Genomic DNA, 19369 nt, shown 5'->3' with positions numbered 1-19369 from the left:
TGTTATTCTATATTGTAAATCCTAGAATAACATTGCCTAATTTAATGAGACATTTAAAACAGTGTGGCGAGCTATCAAATTTGAAAATAAACCCCGCAAAGTCAGAAATTTTAAATATCAATATCTCAAAGCTAGAGATGAGCTTACAAAAAAGATTTTCCAGTTACTTGGAGGGAAAAGGAAATAGGCTACCTGGGAATAAAATTAACTCCTTCAATAAAAGGCCTATATCAGGCAAATTGTATCCCATTAATAAATTAAATAAAGGACGAGATGGGGAGACTTGCAAAGGGAGGAGACTCCTGGATAGGTCGTATAAACCTGGTAAAGATGGTGATAGTACCAAAAATCCTGTATAAGTTTCATATGCTTCCAAAGCATCTACCAGGGTCTTTCTTTGGGATCATAAAGAAGATGATGTTCAGGTTCATATGGACAAATAAGAAACCGAGAATTAGTTATGAGGTAGGACAAAAGGGAATGGGGGTTTGGGTTTGCCTAATATTAGGAAATATTTTTTAGTGGTAATATTATCACAAATAGTGGATTGAACATATAATGCACAAGGGAAAGGTTGGGAAATATGGACGAGTTTTTGAGTAAGGCATACTTATGGAAGATTTTTTGGATACCAAATAAATTCCGTATATAGGATGTGAATATTAGTCAATTGATTAAGAAAGTTTTAAGTGTTTGGGATATAATTTATAAGCAAAAGGGATGGAAATATAAATCAATATTGACCCCCTTGGTGGGAATGGAGTATTTCCACCCCGGGAAGGACAATATTTCTTGAAAATGGATTAAAGATACAAATGCACATTTGAAAGATATATTAAATAAAGGGAACTTTTCATGATTTAAAGAAGAAAAAAATGTATTTTTCACATTAGATGAGTGGCTGTACTGTCAATTAGGATGCACTGAGGATGCTGGAGGATCTGTATCCATTTGAAAAATTGTTAAGCGTAAATATAGTTCCAAAACAAGTCACCTCTAAGATCTATAAGATTCTTATAGATATGGAAGGAGCTGATCCTCCCTTGTTCTTGGAAAATGGGAAAAGGAACTTGGAACAAAACTGAATGAGCAACAAAAGAGCAAAATATTTAAACTATCACATGAGGTAATGAATATGAGCACAGTTGAAATAAATTACAAATGTCTGGTGAGATGGTATATTACCCCGAGGCTGGCACATAAGCAGCAAGTAGATGTTTCACCTTTATGCTGGAGAGGATGTGGGAATAAAGAGACAATGGCTAACATATGGTGGGATTGCCCAAGAATACAGGACTACGGGAAATAAATAATCCAATATATTTAGAAAATATGTGGAATCACCATACAGAAAGACCCATGGATGCGTTTATTTTATAACTTTGAGCCTTCAGTGAAACTGCATTAAAACAGTGCATTATATAATTTAGTCAGTGTGACTAAGGGCTTGATTCACAAATTTTGGCAAGCTTCAGAGCCACCAAGAATAAATGATTGCATAAATAGAGTTGAAAATATTTATAGGATGGGTGAGTTATATCATATAGAGGAGGATAAAATAGAAAAGAGTAGTTGGTTAGACTTTAAAACATCTAAAAGATATCTGGAACAGGTTGGAGTTTAGGGGGAAAAGTTTAGAGAGAGTTTGACAGAGTATTTGAAAGGGATAGTGGAGGTGGGAGGGAAGGGACATAGATATAGATAGAGAAGTATGAAAGGAGATAGATATTGGGCAGGGGGATGTGGACAGGGGTTACTGGAGGGGGGTAGGGCATAAGGAGATGTAAAATGGAATTCATGTATATATGAAGTTTTTGTGTATAAGGTTGTTCTTTTTTTGTACTAAATATTTTCAATAAAAGATATAATAATAATAATAATAATAATAATAATAAAACATTAACTAAAGCAGTCCATCTGTCTACTTACCAAACTTTTAACATTCTTAACACTGTGGACATTATCCAAAATGATTGCACTAATTGCTTGTAGATTATATTTTAAATGCTGATACAACAAGACCTTATTTACAATGGTATAAAAATGATATAGGTATATGTATCAGATTCATTTGAAAAAGGTCCCTGTGTGACTAACAGTAATGTTCTTAAACATATTAATTTGTTTTACTTTGAAAGGCCACTGTCACACACACGTTTTTCTATGACTTTCAAACTACAAGCCAAATACATTGTTTTGTTTAAGCATTACTTGTCTTCCATGGAATAATGAAAAACAACAAGAAAACTCTCCAGGAATACCAAAGTACTTGTAGGCAGTTACTGGCACAATTTACTCACAAGGCTTTGTTTTCATTATTATGATTTGAAGTGACACAATGCAAGGAAATGTTGTTACAATTATTATTTAATAAGACCTTTGTATATTATGTAGGGTGTAATTTAATTCACTTATTTTTTAATTTCCTAGCAAACATGCAAAGTACAGTACCTGCAAAGATAAGTATTTTTTTTTACAGAGAATCATGGTTTTCTTTCATCTGTTAATGAAGGGAATTCACAGCTTTCATTTTTTATTTTATTCAAGTTGCATACATTCTGACCTTTTTAATAGTTTTTTTTTTTTTTTGCTTTGTATGTTTTTAGTTTACATTTGTATTTATACCTAAGTCTGTTTGCAACTGAATTCGCTATTTATTTACGGTATTATTGAAAAATGTAATATAGCATTAATGCATCATTTCCAACAATATTGCAGCAGTTTAATTGCCCAAAGGAAAAGATGGTTAATTAGACCTATTTATACATTCTGCTGAAGCAGATGGATCATCCTTAAGCTATTAATTGTAGTGCCAAAGAAAAGAAAATATTCTTTGAAGCAGCACAAAAAAAATCTAACAAACTTCATTGTGACTATCAAAGCATTTGTTACATCCCTCATTCCTCTATGCTTGTGCCAGTCAATATCCATCAACTTGAATGTAAGTGAATAGTCTTTTGATCTTTGGTAAAACAGTAGTTGGCAATTCCTTAAGAGTACATTTATAGTATAACCTGTACTAAACTCTAGATGACCTTAATTATTGTATTTTCTTTTGTGTTTTATGCAGTATAATTGTGACTAAATTGTTATAAAATGAACTTTGTTATATGTATGTAAATATTATATACTGTATATGTGTGCGTGTTACAATGTTACAGTAAGGAAAATTACCCTGGAAACAAAACAGTCATGTAAAAATAAAGTCTTCAAATGCAGAAGTTAAACTCATACTACAAGAATTATATTTAAAGTATATTTAAACGCTCCTTATAAAACCAGTTATGCAACAGAAGTGCACATTTTTTTAGCAGTTTTTGTACCACTAAACCTATGCTGTGAGAATACTTTCCTTAAAAACAGTGGCACTATTGTGTTTCAAGTAAGAGAAAGAATGGGGGAAAACAGCAGGCAATTTGCAGGTGGTCACACATCACTGGTTCACCAACTGATGACTTCTTTCCTCAGGTGCTTTAGGTGCATTACATCATGATGGTGTATCAGTTTCACATAAAAATGGAGGATAAACAGTTAACAGTGTTCATAAAAAAGGATGACAAGATGAAGGACAAATATCTGCAGCTGGAACTTGACTTGGAAATTGCAACTTTTTAGAAGCAATTTATTTAGCTGGGTAGAGCAAACTCCAGTCAAATGCTATTTCACAACTCTTATTATAAATAGCCCTTTCCATGTAGAGAGGTCAAACCTTTTTATGCCTTAGACACAAGACACAAAGTGCTCCTTCCAATGACATTTCACCTAGTTTAGTATATGAACCATTTCTGTATTCATACAAGGTGATCACATACCCCCTTTATCACCTTCTTTCAGGGGTTATGAAATTTAGCTATTTATCCTTCACAGCTTCATGTCCTTTAATAACTTAATTTCCTTATGAACTCCTGCTAATTCTGGTTCTCTAAACAGAACTGCATAGTCAAGATGAACTCTTACTGATTGATTATGGGCAAGATTATGTCCCTCTCTTGAGTCTATGGGGTTAATTCACAAAAAGCAAATAGAGTGTTCACTTTGCAAGAGAAGCTTCACTTTGCAAGGCAATTTTTCTCAGAGTTTATTGAATGTGATGACATTTCACATTGCAAAAAATACACTATCCCATACAAGGAACAATAACAAATACAATTTTCTCTTGAGCACAATTAGGTAATTGAAGTCAGCAGAACTTCACCTTATTCATTGTGTTCTGGAGAAATTCCCCTTGCAAAGTGCAACTTGCTGTGCAAAGTGAGCAGCCCACTTGCCTTTAGTAACTCAACACGCTTACCTGTTTTAATACAGTTATGCATCATCCTCGCTGTAGCAGCTGGAAAATGCCATTGCAGATTGATGTGGAGTCGTTAATTTACTAGGAAACCTAGACCACAACCCTAGATTACCGTATTTTTCGCCGTATAAGATGCACCTGACCATAAGACGCACCTAGGTTTTAGAGGCAGAAAACAGGAAAAAATTCTGAACTAATGGACTGCAGACACAGTACAGGAGATGACCAGAGACTGCGGACAGCACAGGGATGACCAGAGACTGCGGACAGCACAGGGATGACCAGAGACTGCGGACAGCACAGGGATGACCAGAGACTGCGGACAGCACAGGGATGACCAGAGACTGCGGACAGCACAGGGATGACCAGAGACTGCGGACAGTACAGATGACTGCTGACCTTTGGGGAGGTGGGGAGCGGGTACCTGAATTTGACAGGTACCCGCTCTTACTTCCGCAGAGTTTGTTTGATCTTACCTGTTCCTCGATCCAGCCGCGTGCTGTCTTCCCGGCTTCTGTAATGGCGCTCGGCATGACAGCCGGGTGCCCAGTGCGCATGAGCGAGAAGCACTTGCGCTTTGTGATTGGTCCGGCGGCTTCTGGGATCTGTCATGTGTCCCAGGTACCGCCTTACCATTCACAAAAAGCACCGCTTCTTGCGCATGCGCACTTGGCACCCGGCTGTCATGCCCAGTGCCCACACTACAGAAGCCGGGAAGACAGGACGCCGCTGGATAGAGGAACAGGTAAGGTCCCGCTGAAGAGCTGAGCGGCCGGCCCGGTATTCTGACATGGCCACGGTGGAAATACCGGACCGGCCGCTCCATATTCGCCTTAAGACGCACTGACATTTCCCCCCCAGTTTTGGGGAAGAAAAAGTGCGTCTTATACGGCGAAAAATACGGTATATAATGTATTCAAGTTTTAGCTCCCATATGCATAACTTTACATTTATCAACATTAAACATTCTTTGGCATAGAGTTACAGAGTCAAACAGTGCATTCAGGTCAGCCTGTAAGTTGGAAACAACTTCCACTAAAAAGCATTGTGTTTTCCTCAAACACAACATTTTGTATTTTTAATCTCAAATTCTCTGGGATCTATTTATAAAACATTTAATGGCCATTTTCCCATGTGACATTTGACAAAATTCGTCCATTGGTTTCTTCCTCCATTCATTCTATTTATCATGCTGTGGCTGCTCGAAGAATCTTGACAAATTGTATGTTGTCAAATCAAATATTGCCAATATAAATGCTGCAAAATTGGATTTGGATGTCTAAAGTAAAGTTATTCTCAGATATCTAGATGAATTCAGGATAAATAATGGACGAAGATAGCCAATAACTGAATCCAAATGTCTTTGCATGCTGTGCCAGTGAAAACTCACAAGTGTCACAATGTTAATTATGCTAGCTTGTCCAAGAGATGTCTGTTATTCCACAAAGGTCAGGGAAAACAACTGAACAAGAAATCATAATAACAATGTCTAATATACTGCTAATATGTGAAATAAAGAACTGCTAAGGTATTGCGTTGGGTATGTCATGGATAAGGATGTGCTGGGAGCAACTTTTAAAGCAAATAGGAGAGACCAATTACTGCTTACATTTGACAGTTTGGAAACAAAGCATGTTACATTTAAAATAACATACCCACTAACCAGTTAACTGACATCTGTCCTTGAAGGAACATTACCTCGGGACTGGGCCTTATAAAAAGTGAGATGTCATAGCTACTCACTTTGAGGAAGTGCTTGGAACTCCTCTAAACCATTTCCCTTTATTGTGTGGATGTAATATGGGTGCTATCAATTGCACCCAGCATACTCATTCTGTCTGGGTGGTTAAAGGCCTGTTTGGTGCCAAATCACCTAGCAAAAGACCCCAGAAAGTAAAGAAATGTTTTTGTATTAATACTGCCTGAAATATGTTTTTAAGTATTCTGAAAAAAAGTTTTCTGGTTAATCCTTATTGATCAGGGAGTGGCAGGCTATACTGGGAAATTATCTACAAATAGAGGACAGGTCCATAAAGCAGGCAAGGCTTGAGTTCAATTTATTTGCAGATCAGGATAATTTCAGCAGCTCGTCCCTCCCCCCTTGCTGTTATAGCTATCTGTACTGTTTTGGGAAGATTTTCTGCAAGATATTGAAGTGTCTGTGGAAATATGTGCCCATGTAGTCAAAGGAGCAAATTTGAAGTCAAGTATTGATTTTAGGTGGGAAGATGTAGCTTGCAATTGGCCTTCCAATTTATTCATAAGATTTTCCATAGGTTTAATGTCAGAGCTCTGTGCACGCAATCCTAGTTATTCCACATCAAATGTATCATATACTGTCTTTATGGATCTTGTTTTCCTCACAGAGCACAGTCATGCTGAACAGAAAGGTGTTTTTCCTAAACTGTTGTTTCAAAGTTGTTTAAAAAGTCTATGTGCTGTAACATTACCAGTATCCTTCACTTGCAACAATGAACTCAATAAATAGTAAGGCTATCCACATGCTTTTGACCCTGCAACTGGTGTGATGGTCAGATGTTCACAAACTTTTGGCCATATATTGTAGTTATTAGTAGACAAAGGGTGTCAGGAACATGAATTTAAGGCCCTCTTCCTGCATACAATGACATACAGTTCAAAGTACTTTGGGAACACTTCGACACAAATGCTTAGATGTGCGAGGCAGAATTTAACTTCTTTATTATTGATCAGGCCTTAAGTAATAAATGATAACACTGCATATTTCAATCGGTTTTCATAAAGCACCAACTAGAATGCAGTAAAAAGATCTCAGTAAACTACTATATGGATAGTCATAACAAAAATGCAACAGAGTAGTAACTTCTGCAATTTCTCAGGGGAAACATGTGTGCATAGATAACTGCATTTCAATCCCAAGGGAACATCTTGTATGAAAAATAAACAAGTTAGTAGGCGCAAAGCAAAAGTTAGTTAACTATTAACCCTTTCACAACCTCCCTTTTGTCACAAAGTGACAACTGCTGTATTCACCCTTTATACCTTTCAGTATTGATTTACTGAGCGTGCCATTGTCACCAAATTGGGAATACACTGTATACAACAGCACACTCCAATTAGGCCACACCATGCCATTATCAAACCACCCATTATTTGCCTCAAACATCCTAGGCCAGTTATCCATCCAAATACCCAGTCCCACCAATTACCAGTAACATCCTGTTTAATTCCTGAGGCCAACTCATGTAAAGCCTTTATGTGTGATTGTATAGAGGTGGCATGATCACTTAAATTAAAACAGCACATTTCATCAAAATGTTCACAACCATAATTATTTTTAAGCAGTAAATAATGTATAGTCACTCGATTCTGAAGCACAGCTTTACGGGTTCCTTGGAGATCGAGCAATAGTTCCTGCAAAGCCATAGAAGTATAATTAAGACTTTTTGCCATACTACATGCTAAAGCATTAAGAGTTCTTGGATTATATAATGCCAATGCTGGTACTCCTACAATAGATACAGCTAAGCTAGTATATTCAGCTTTAGAAAAAATTGTAATATCTGATATACAATCTTCTGATACAATCTCGATATTCTTCTTGATCTTAGATTCCTCTCCATAGTTTTAGAATTCTCAGGCAATATCATACTCAAATGGCTTAAAGTACAAGGCCCTCCAGTAATATTGCCTGGAATATATTAATATGTGGTATTTCCACAAGAAAACAACCATCTTAAAGGTAATTTGACATGCTTAATGTGGCTGGGCTGTGATAAAACATGATTACAGGTCATTGGGTTATGTACTGAGGCACATGTTCTATTAGACTTACATAAACATACAGGTTTTTTTTATGTGACCCATATGTAAATCTTAGATACCAACACCCGGGAATCTTTTCAGAATCGCTTGTCATATTGTAACACACATCTCCTTGGGTAACATTTAACGTTTTTATACTAGGCATATTTTCCCAGTGTTTAAATGAACCTGGACAATTCCGACAGTACTCATACAATGAAATAAATGGTACATCATCCATTCTTACATCAGTATCATTAGTCATTACTCTGAAAATGTCCTGGGAATGGCTATCAAACATGTAGTTAAGAGATCGGTAGTATTAAGCATATCCGACAAACAAAAATTGGAAACATTCATCACTCTCCTTGCCATATAAACCCAGACATTTTCCTGTTGTTTTAACAGTTCACGTGGATGTGTGTGTTGGGGCACAAGTTCAGTCTTTTGGGGCTGCGGGAAGATGTACATCAAGTCCTGCGGGTGATAATAACATGTGCTAATCACCCAAATCGGGAGAAACACAATTACTGTAAGACAACCTATTAAAATGAAGATTTTCCAAGAGGTTTGTGGATGTAAAAGTATGGACATCTTGATTAGTCTCAGTCTGTCTGTCTTCTAATGGAACTATATCACCTGCTTCTCTTTCTAACATGTCTGCTTCAGGGTGTTCAACACCTGCTTCGCTCTCTTTTGTAGTCAACACCTCAGGTGGAAGAGAATCCGGGACTTTCTTTACCCTTGACGCATGGATCCAGGTCTGAGAATCTGCAGTCAGAACTGCTGTACGTGTTATGGCTGTTATCACTGTGGGCTCCCTATAAGGTGGGTCCAGGACCTTGTAGGGCTTTAACCATTTCCATACAGGGCACTTTTACCCCCTTCCTGCCCAGGTCAATTTTCAGGTTTCAGCGCTCTCACACTTTGAATGACAATTGCGCGGTTATACAACAATGTACACAAATTAAAAAATTATCATTTACTTCACACAACTAGAGCTTTCTTTTGGTGGTATTTAATCAACACTGGGGTTTTTATTTTTTTCTAAATTAACAAAAAAAAGACCGAAAATTTTGAAAAAAAAACACATTTTCTTTGTTTCTGGTATACGAGTTTGCAAATAAATAATTGTTCTTCATAAATTTAGGCCAATATGTATTCTACTACATGTCTTTGGTGAAAATAACCCAAATTAGTATTTATTATTTAGTCTGTAGGAAAGTTATAGAGTTCACAAACTATGGTATAGATCTGAAAATTGATCAATCCTGAAGTGCTGACAGCCAATCTAATTTCTTGAGGTCCAAGAATGTCAGAACAGTACAGCTATCCCCCAAATAACCCCTTTTTTGCAAAGTAGACAGTCCAACGTATTTCATAAGAGGCATGGCAAGTTTTTTGAAGTTGTAATTTTTTTGTCTTAATTTTTCGGAAATGAAGAAATAAAAATAGTGATTTTCACTTTTTTTTTTTTTTTTTTTTTTACATACTGTCACCAGTGCAGTACAGCACCATCATATAACTGGCATGGTGGTGATAATGGACACTGACTGGTGACAGTACAAAAAACAAAACAAAAAAATTGATACATTTATTTATTTAAATATTTTTTATTTTTTTAAAACATTTTTTTCTCTTTTTTAAAGATTTGTTTTTCATATTTCACTATGACCAAAGTAGTATAATGTTACCATAGTAACATTGTACTACTTTGTGTAAAAAAATAAAAAATACTGATCACTTCCTCAATTTGCTTATAGCAAATAATTACTTTGCTATAAGCAAGCATTTACCTGAATGAAATCGATTCATTCAGGGTTTTTTTTTTTGTGCTTAGCTGTGATTTGGCCACAGCTAATCACATGACACAGCTGGGCTGTGATTGGCCCAGCTCGTGCATGTGATCGCTGTGACCATTCACAGCTAGACACACTTGTATACCATTGATGGCATGAAAGGAAGCCATCCATTGTATACAACTGTCATGTGACCTGCTGTGATTGCTCACAGCAGGTCACGTAGTACTGGCAACGGGGCCGGCACACAGATCTGTCATCAGCAGTTTCTGAGGTACATGGGCTGAGACAGATCGCTCCGCTGCGAGGCTCTGTGGGCAGGCAAACTGCACATGCCTGAAAGGACGCCATATGGCATCCACCCGGAGGGACGAGGTACTTGCCTGGCCACCATCTGGTCATAGGCCGGGCGGGAACCGGTTAAAAACCACATGGTCTCCAAGCTTGAAAGGATGTGTTGGTTCCTTTGAGGGAAGCTTAAAAGAAAGAGATACATCAAGTATACAAGAGGGGAGGGACTTTGACGTCACGACGCTTAAAGCAATATCACACGTATAGGAATATAGGTGTATAGGAAGTGTGGAGATCATACAGAGGACAGCATATTATATAAAACAATGCATTTTTTTATGTTTTTCAATGTGAGTGCACTAATTTTGAAGCCTAATAAATCATTTTAAAAGGAAATAAGGCACTATGGTACTAACATATATGGAGAGACTGGCGGACTGACCATTTGGAAACTCGGCACTGCCCGAGGGCTCGGGGTCAGTAGGGGGCCCCATGAGATGCCCCTGGTACCTTTTTCATAGGCTTTTTTGAGTTTGGGCAAGGACACAGGGGCCCCATTATCCCCTATTGCCCGGGGGCCCCATGAGTTGTCAGTCCGCCCCTGTGGAGAGATAAGGAGAGGATCAGTAAGGAGTGGAAAGACCCCCTGGAGGAGAGAGGGAGAAATCCATCCATCCACCTACATCCAGGAAACCAGGTCTCTGGATAACATCAAGACCCCCTGCTGGATCCATCCATCCATCTGGGACAAGGATACAGCCCTAAAATCACCTACAAGTCCATTTAACCACTTGCCTACCAGGCACTTATACCCCCTTATTTACCAGGCCAATTTTCAGCTTTCAGCGCTGCCGCACTTTGATTGACAATTGCGCGGTCATGCAACATTGTACCCATATGAAATTTTGATCATTTTTTTCTCACAAATAGAGATTTCTTTTGGTGGTATTTAATCACCACTGGGCACTTTACTTTTTGCGCTATATATAAAAAATTGCCAAAAATTTGAAAAAAAAAAAAGTTTCTTTGTTTCTATTATAAAATTTTTCAAACAGGTAATTTTTCTCCTTCACTGATGTGCGTTGATGAGGCAGCACTGATGGGCATTGATAGGCGGCACTGATGGGCACTGATAGGCAGCACTAAAGGGCACTGATAGACAGTACTAATGAGGTGGCACGGATAGCCGGCACTGATAGACAGCACTAATGAGGTGTCACGGATAGGCGGCACTAATATGCAGCACTGATAGGCGGCACTGATAGGTGACACTAATGATGGGTACTGATAGACGGCACTGACTGGCATCACTGCTGGGCACTGACTGGCGGCACTGACTGGCACAACCGCTGGGCACTGACTGGTGGCACTGACTGGCAGCACTGCTGGGCTGCACTGGTGGGTGGCACTGGTGGGCAGCACTGGTGGGTGGGCACAGGTGGGTGGCACTGGTGGGCACAGGTGGGTGGCACTGCTGGGCACAGGTAGGTGGCACTTCTGGGCACAGGTGTGTGAAATTGCAGGGTGGCACAGGTGGGTGCACTGCTGGGCACAGGTGGGCGGAGCTAGTGGGCGCACTGCAGGGCACAGGTGGGCGGAACTTGCGGGTGGCACTGCTGGGCACCGATCATCAGGGCACTGATCATCAGTGCCCTGATGATCGGTGCCAATCCCCGCTCTGACAACTGCCGGTTCTCGGCAGTACTTTCCTCACGATCTGACAGCGTGAGGAAAGTGCAGCCGAGAACCGGCACTTGCATTTCCCTCTGATCAGCGTGTCATTGGACACCGCTGATCAGGTGGTAAAAGGCCGCTGTGATTGGCCTTTTACCACATCACGGAGATCGCCGGGTGCGCGCCCCCTGGGGCGCGCAGGAGAGCGCGTTCTGGGGGGACGTCATATGACGTCCACTCAGAACTGGCCGGCCGCAGTGCAGCTGTCCTTTGGCTATCTGCGGTCGGCAACAAGTTAAAGGGACACAAGCTGTTTTTGACCTCACTTAACCGTTTGGTAAAAACAAAAATAAGGTGAGCGCACACCGGTGAAGGAGCACTTAATGAGAATGTATCACAGAGTGGACTTTTGAAATTTATTTATACTTTGTTTGGAAGGAATTTTTGACATAAAATATATATATATATATATATATATATATATTATATAATTTTTGTTGCTATAAGTTTGCACATGTATTAATGCTTCACAGTTATGTGGAAATTAGCACAGATTTGTCGCAGGATCATCAATGATGTATATGGATATTGTTTAAGAGATTTGTTTACACAGGGCATTAGCACATATATTATTTTAATAACTAAATGATTATCATTGTATATTATTGGAGCGCAACACGATTTTATAATAAATAATCCAAATCAATTTGTATAAACATAATTATAATTTAAAAAAAGTTTTCATTTTTATTTTTTTTTTCTATTATTATTATTTATGTTTTTTACCCTAGCAGTACAGTGTCACCATAGTGGGGGGTGATCAAGATTTTTTTTTTTTACATTGATTAGTTTTACACCCATAAAATCTCTAAAAGCAATAATTTCTCCTTCTCTCTGGCTGCATTCCTGCAGCCATTGAGAAATACTGTGAGAGCTGTGATTGGTCACAGCTTATCACATGGTACAAGTCTGTTGTGAATGACCCTGTACCATGTGACCTCTGTGATCATTCACATAATTCACAAGTAGTAAACAATGATGTCAGGAAGTGACATCTTGTTTACTACTGCTCATGTGATTACTGATTGGCCAATCATTGATCACATGAATTGGGACCTCACACAGCAGCCTCGTACAGCAATCTGTTTTCTGCTGTTTCCGGATTGAGATTGAGGAGCTGTGTGCTCCCAGGGACAGCGTGCAGGCAATGGATGAGGGAGGATGTTTAGAAGTGTCTCCCAGCATCGGCTAGCTGTTTATTGGCATGGGATGGATGGGAAGAGGTTAAAAGTGTGTGGCAAAAAATAAAATCTTTGATTGGCTCAACATGCCTCTCAGCAAATTCCTTGGGGTGTCTGCTTTCCAAAAATGGGTCATTTGGATTTTTTTTGTACTGTCTTGGCATTTTAGCACTTCAAGAATTGTGATAGGCAGCCAGAAAGTAAAAGCTGAGTAAATTCTAATATATATACAGTACCATAGGTTGTAGACACTAACTTTCACACAAACCAATTAATATACATGTATTGGGATTTTATTTTTACCAAAGCATATAGCAGAATAAATTTTGGCCTAAATGTATGACTAAATTTAATTTTATTTGATATTTTTATAACAGAAAGTAGAAAATATTGTTTTTTTTACAATGTTTGTTGTTTTTTTGTTTATATCGCAAATATAAAATACCACCAAAAGAAAGCTCTGTTTGTGTGAAAAAAAGGACATACATTTTGTTTGGGTACAGTGTTGCATGACCACACAATTGACAGATGAAATAGCACAGTGTTGTATAGCAAACAATGGCCTGGTCAGAAAGGGGGGAAAGTTTCCGGGACTGACTTGTTAAATGTTTGCGTGTCCATGTCTAGGCTACAACTCTTTTTGTGTGAATGAGTAGGAGTGCGATGTACACCATATTCATTCATGTTGGGGGGGGGGGCAGTATCTGTTGTCCCCCTTAGTATTAAAGGGGGCTTCCAGATTCCAATAAGCCCCACACACACTGAAGGCCCTTACAACCACCAGGCATTAACATGGGCAAGGCACCCTCCATGTTGAAACCATATGGCCTGGTATGGTTCAGGAGGGGGGACACAGGATTGTCTCCCCCCCTTTTCTTGAACACTAGGCTGCATGCTCAGATTAGGGGTCTGGTACATATTTTTAGGGGGACTTCAGCAACTTATTTTGGATGATATGCAATTAAAACCTGAACCAGACCTGACTGATGTGGTATGAAATTCCTGGAGGTCCTTGCACATTTTTTTGTGTGCTGTACCCCATTAAAATCAATAACAGACTCAAAGGGTCTGATATGCATTTTAGGGGGAACTCTATGCAGTTTTTTCATTCTTACTGTAGAATTGCAAAGAAAAAAAAATCTTTTTAAATTGCAGGAAAATGCCATTCATTGTCAGATTTTAGCGCGTACACAAACACACACTCCCTTCAAAAGTCCCTCACAATATACACTCACTGGCCTCTTTATTAGGTACACCTGTTCAATTGCTTAGTAACACAAATTGCTAATCACCCAATCACCTAGCAGCAACTCAGTGCATTTAGGCATCTAGCTGTGGTGAAGATGACTTGCTGAAGTTCAAACCATGCATCAGAATGGGGAAGAAAGGAGATTTAAGTGACTTTTAATGTGGCATGGTTGTTGGTGCCCCAGAAACGCTGGTCTGAGTATTTAAAAAAATGATGATCTACTGGGATTTTCATGCACAACCATTTGTAGGGTTTACAGAGAATGGGCCAAAAAAAAAAGACAATATCCAATGAGCTGAGGTTGTGTGGACAAAAATGCATTGTTGATGTCAGAAGCCAGAGGAGAATGGGCAGACTGGTTTGAGATGATAAAAAGGCAATAGTAACTCAACCACGAGTTACAACCAAGATATGCAGAATACCATCTCTGAACGTACAACACGTTGAACCGTGAAGCAGATGAGCTACAGCATCCGAATAAAACACCGGTTACCACTCCTGTCAGCTAAAACAAACAAACAGAGGCTACAATTTGCACCGACTCACCAAAATTGAACAATAGAAGATTGGAAAAATGTTGCCTGGTCTGATGAGTCTCTATTTCAGCTGCAACAGTCAATTGGTAGGGTCAAAATTTGGCGTAAACAACATGAAAGCATGGATCCATCCTGCATTGTATCAACAGTTCAGGCTGGTGATGGTGATGTAATGGTATGAGGGATATTTTATTGGCACACTCTGAACCCCTTAGTACCAAATGAGCATCGTATAAGCACCACAGCCTACCCTAGTATTGTTGCTGACCATGTCCATCCCTTTATGACTACAGTGTACCCATCTTACGATGGCTATGTCCAGCAGGATTATACACCACGTCACAAAGCTCAGATCACCTCAAACTGGTTTCTTGAACATGACAATGAGTTCACTGTTTTCCAGTGGCCTCTACAGTCACCAGATTTCAATCCAATAGAGCACCTTTGGGATGTGATGGAAGGGGAAATTCACATCATGGAAGTGCAGCCGACAAATCTGCAGTAACTGTGTGATGCTATCATGTCAATATAGACCAAAAGCTCTGGGTAATGGTTCCAGCACCTTGTTGAATCTATGCCATGAAGAATTAAGGCAGTTCTGAATTGATTTCGTTTTTTTTTTTTGCATTGGTATATTTCCCAAGGACAGTGTCCAGCTGCCTCACAGCTACTGACACCACTCGCATTATAGCCCAGAAAAAAATGGGCATTTCAGTTTGATAGATTCAGCTCCTATTGATTTAAATGGTGTTCAGGTTTGGCATCTGAATTTCTTTGAAATTTGGCAAACCCCTGCCAAACTGAACACAGCAGTTCGGAGCGTTGCTAAAAGTGGCATTGTTGCATTTTTTTAAAGATAGAAAATATACTTAAAGCTCCTAATTGCATCTTTAACCACCTCCTGCCCGCCTTATAAGGAAATGATGGGCGGGTGGCGGTTCTATCATTCTGAGAGGACATCATATGACATCCTCCCACTCTAATTGAGCATGGGCGCCCTCGGGGCACGCAACACGGCAATCGGTGGTGCACTGTGTCCTTGGGATACAGCAGATCACCAATCACTGTAAAGAGCTGATGATGTTGGCTCGGTCATGTGATCAGCTGTGTCCAATCACAGCTGATCACATGTTAATAGGAAATGCGGCTTTTCGGCAGTCCTCTCCTCATGTGAGGAGAGGAGAGCTGGTTATCAGCATTCCTCAGAGGGGACATCTACACTGATCATCAGGGCACTGGTGATCAGTGCCCTGATGATCAGTGTAGCCCCATCAGTGCCACATGTCAGTGCCCATCAATGCCACATGTAAGTTCCCACCAATGCCACATACCAGTGCACATCAATGACACATATCAGTGTCCATCAGAGCTGCCTTTCAGTGCAGCCTATCAGTGTCAGTCAGTGTCACCTATCAGTGCTGCCAATCAGTGCCACCTATCAGTGCCAGTCAGTGCTGCCTATGAGTGCCCATCAGTGCCGCCTAACAGTTCCAATCAGTGCTGCCTATCAGTGCCAATCAATGCTGCCTATCAGTGCCACCTATCAGTGCCCATTAGTGCCAACTATCAATGCCAGATATGAGTGCTGCCTTTCAGTGCTCATCAGTGATGCCTGTCAATAACCATAAGTGATCTTTGTCAATGCCCTTCAGTGCCACCTATCAGTGCCCATCTGTGTTGCTTATCAGTGCCCATCACTGCAGCCTCATTAGCGCACATCAGTGAAGGAGAAAAAGTACTTATTTACAAAATTTAATAACAGAAACTAAGAAAACTTATTTTTTTCAAAATTTTCAATCTTTTTTAGTTTGTTTAGCAAAAAATAAAGACCCCAGTGGTGATTAAATACAACCAAAAGAAAGCTTTAACTGTCTCAAAAAAAAAGATAACATTTTTATTTGGGTACAGTGTTGCATGACCGCGCAATTGTCATTCAAATTGCGACAGTGCTGAAAGCTGAAAGCTGAAAATTGCCCTGGGCAGGAAGAGGGTAAAAGTGCCCGGTAGGCAAGTGGTTAAATTAGCTTATTACATTGATTATATACCTAGAAAGTCATAATTCTCCACCTGTTTATTTATTTTCATATATGTGGAATTAGCCAGTCAGAAACCCCTGTGCAAGCTACTGACAATTTGGTACAGTTGGTGACAGATATCTGCTGTGAGCACTATTACGTAGCATGATGATGGTGATACAATGTAATAGTATCCCCTCACTAGGCATACTGTAGTTCTATCAAATATGGGGTGGCTACCAAATGCCAGAGCAATTTAGGAGGAGGTTGAATCCCAATGACTTTAATAAGAATAGTGGATATGGTTATAAGGCATCTTGTCCTAAAACAATAATCAACAAAAATAATTTTAGGCATAAAAGGACTTCAGATGGTGCTCAAGGATCTTCTACAAAACATTATATAAAATAATTCCTTTGTTAGAACCATAATAAAATCATTAGATTCAATAATGAATCCTGTTTATCCTTACACAAAATATTTGTTCCCTCTAAAGATCACACATTTTCCTGGAACCCATGTTGTAACACAATTAAATGAGACATTAAATTTAAACATAGCAAAGGTACAGTATATAGGGTGTGCAAAAAGAGGGATCTTCAATTTCTGAACTTCTCAAATCTTAGCTGTATACCAGATAAATATATAAAGTGCAAGAATATATCAAAGTGTACACTAAGCATAAATATATTACAAACTCTGTGTTGATAATTAATGCATAATAATCTGAAAGACAAAAGTCCAAACAGTGCCTTATCTATGGTGCAATCCAAAAGTGCAGCCTCCACCGTCCCCCTGTAGCAAAAATGCTCACCTTAGGGCTTGACCCTCATAACAAAAGTTAAATGCACATCTTTAAAATGCCAGAATCCAACAGTAGCAATCAAATTGGATACAAGGATGATGACCTTTCAATTAACTCAATATACAGTGTATCAATCATCAATATGTCTCCATTAAGCTTACAGGAGCAGCTTCACTTGTTAATCAGCAGGGTTTAGCATGTGGTAATGCTGAAAGGAACAGGGAACAAGACACAGTGCTTACTAATTTCACTATTTTATTAAAATTAAAAAAAATACACTCACATTTCAGCAAGGAGAAAAGACCTCATAAAGTGAGTACATGGCAGAACAGTCAATGCTGTCTGGAAGGGATAAAACGTAGCAACTGTGTACTGTTTACAGCCTTCCACCAATCTTCCCCCAGCCATCCCACCAGCTAACTCCAGAGCTTTTGTTATTCTGTACTGAATTTCTTTGACCCTAACGCACACACTATATAATCTGTCTGTACAGTCTACTTTAGATGTACCCATAACTATTTAATGTGCGGCTTCCTGATTGTTTGTATGTATTAGGTAGATGCTCATAATACATAGTTTGGGTAAATCTTATATAGATTGTAAAGAGATTATATGGTCATTATATAATGTATATGGTGACTCTAATGCTGACCATACACCATACAGTCTGATTGTATAATCTCCTTTAGATTTACCACCAACTACAGCACATGTACTGGAAGGACCCACATTTGTTGGTACAAATTGTACACGTTGTAATGTCTTTACATTGCATAGTTTTGGTAACTCTAAAGAAGATTGTACAGAGACTGTACAATCAGATTTTATGGTATATGACCAGCTTATTGTTCTGGTAAATTTTTCTGTAAAGTGGAAGGGATAAATAATATATGGATGGGCAGCTGCTGTCACCAAACATAAACCAAACCAAAACTTTGGGTATGAAAACTGAAATCAATATGCACTGTTACACTGGCAAATTATGTGTCCAAAAAGAAAAAAGTGCAAATGGATGGTATATTACAATGCCCCTCACTCTGTAAAGAAAACTGTGTACAATGTGTTTATCAATATATAATGAGTGTAAACCACAAATTACATGTGCTACCTTTCTTCAACCACAATTGTATAATAAAATATAGTGTTAATCACATTGAAATGCCGGTTTTGCGACCCCAGTAGTCTATTTTGTATGGAATAGATAGGATCACACAGCACTGGAGGGGCAGCAATATGAACATTTGGTTTTCCCAAAACTAAACAAACTGGATACACAAACGGATTTCATCTCTCCTTGCGATCAATACCTTTCTGATCATGTGACTGCCATGACAGCCAATCACGGTGGTCACATGACCCTAAACCTCACCTCCACCTCCCGGCATCAGAAACCCCTTAAAGGGCCGGGAGGCACCGGCGTGAAGGGGTTAATGTAGAGGAGGTATTATAGTCCCAATATATATTTAGCACAAACAGATTTTGGACCAGTTTTAACTTGTTTATGACACATATTTATGTATAACAGGGATTTCAATGTGATCAACACTATTTTATTATACAATTGTGCTTGATGGAAGGTAGAACATGTAATTCGTAGTTTACACACATTATTTATTGATGGTATTAGACACAATGTACACATTTTTCTTTACAGGGGAGGTGCATTGTTGTACACTTCCCCTTAT

The sequence above is a fragment of the Staurois parvus genome, unplaced genomic scaffold, assembly GCF_062004578.1.
Source record: "Staurois parvus isolate SC_StPar_1 unplaced genomic scaffold, SC_StPar_1.0 ptg000153l, whole genome shotgun sequence".
Taxonomy (NCBI): Eukaryota; Metazoa; Chordata; class Amphibia; order Anura; family Ranidae; genus Staurois; species Staurois parvus.
This window is presented reverse-complemented; position numbering follows the sequence as displayed.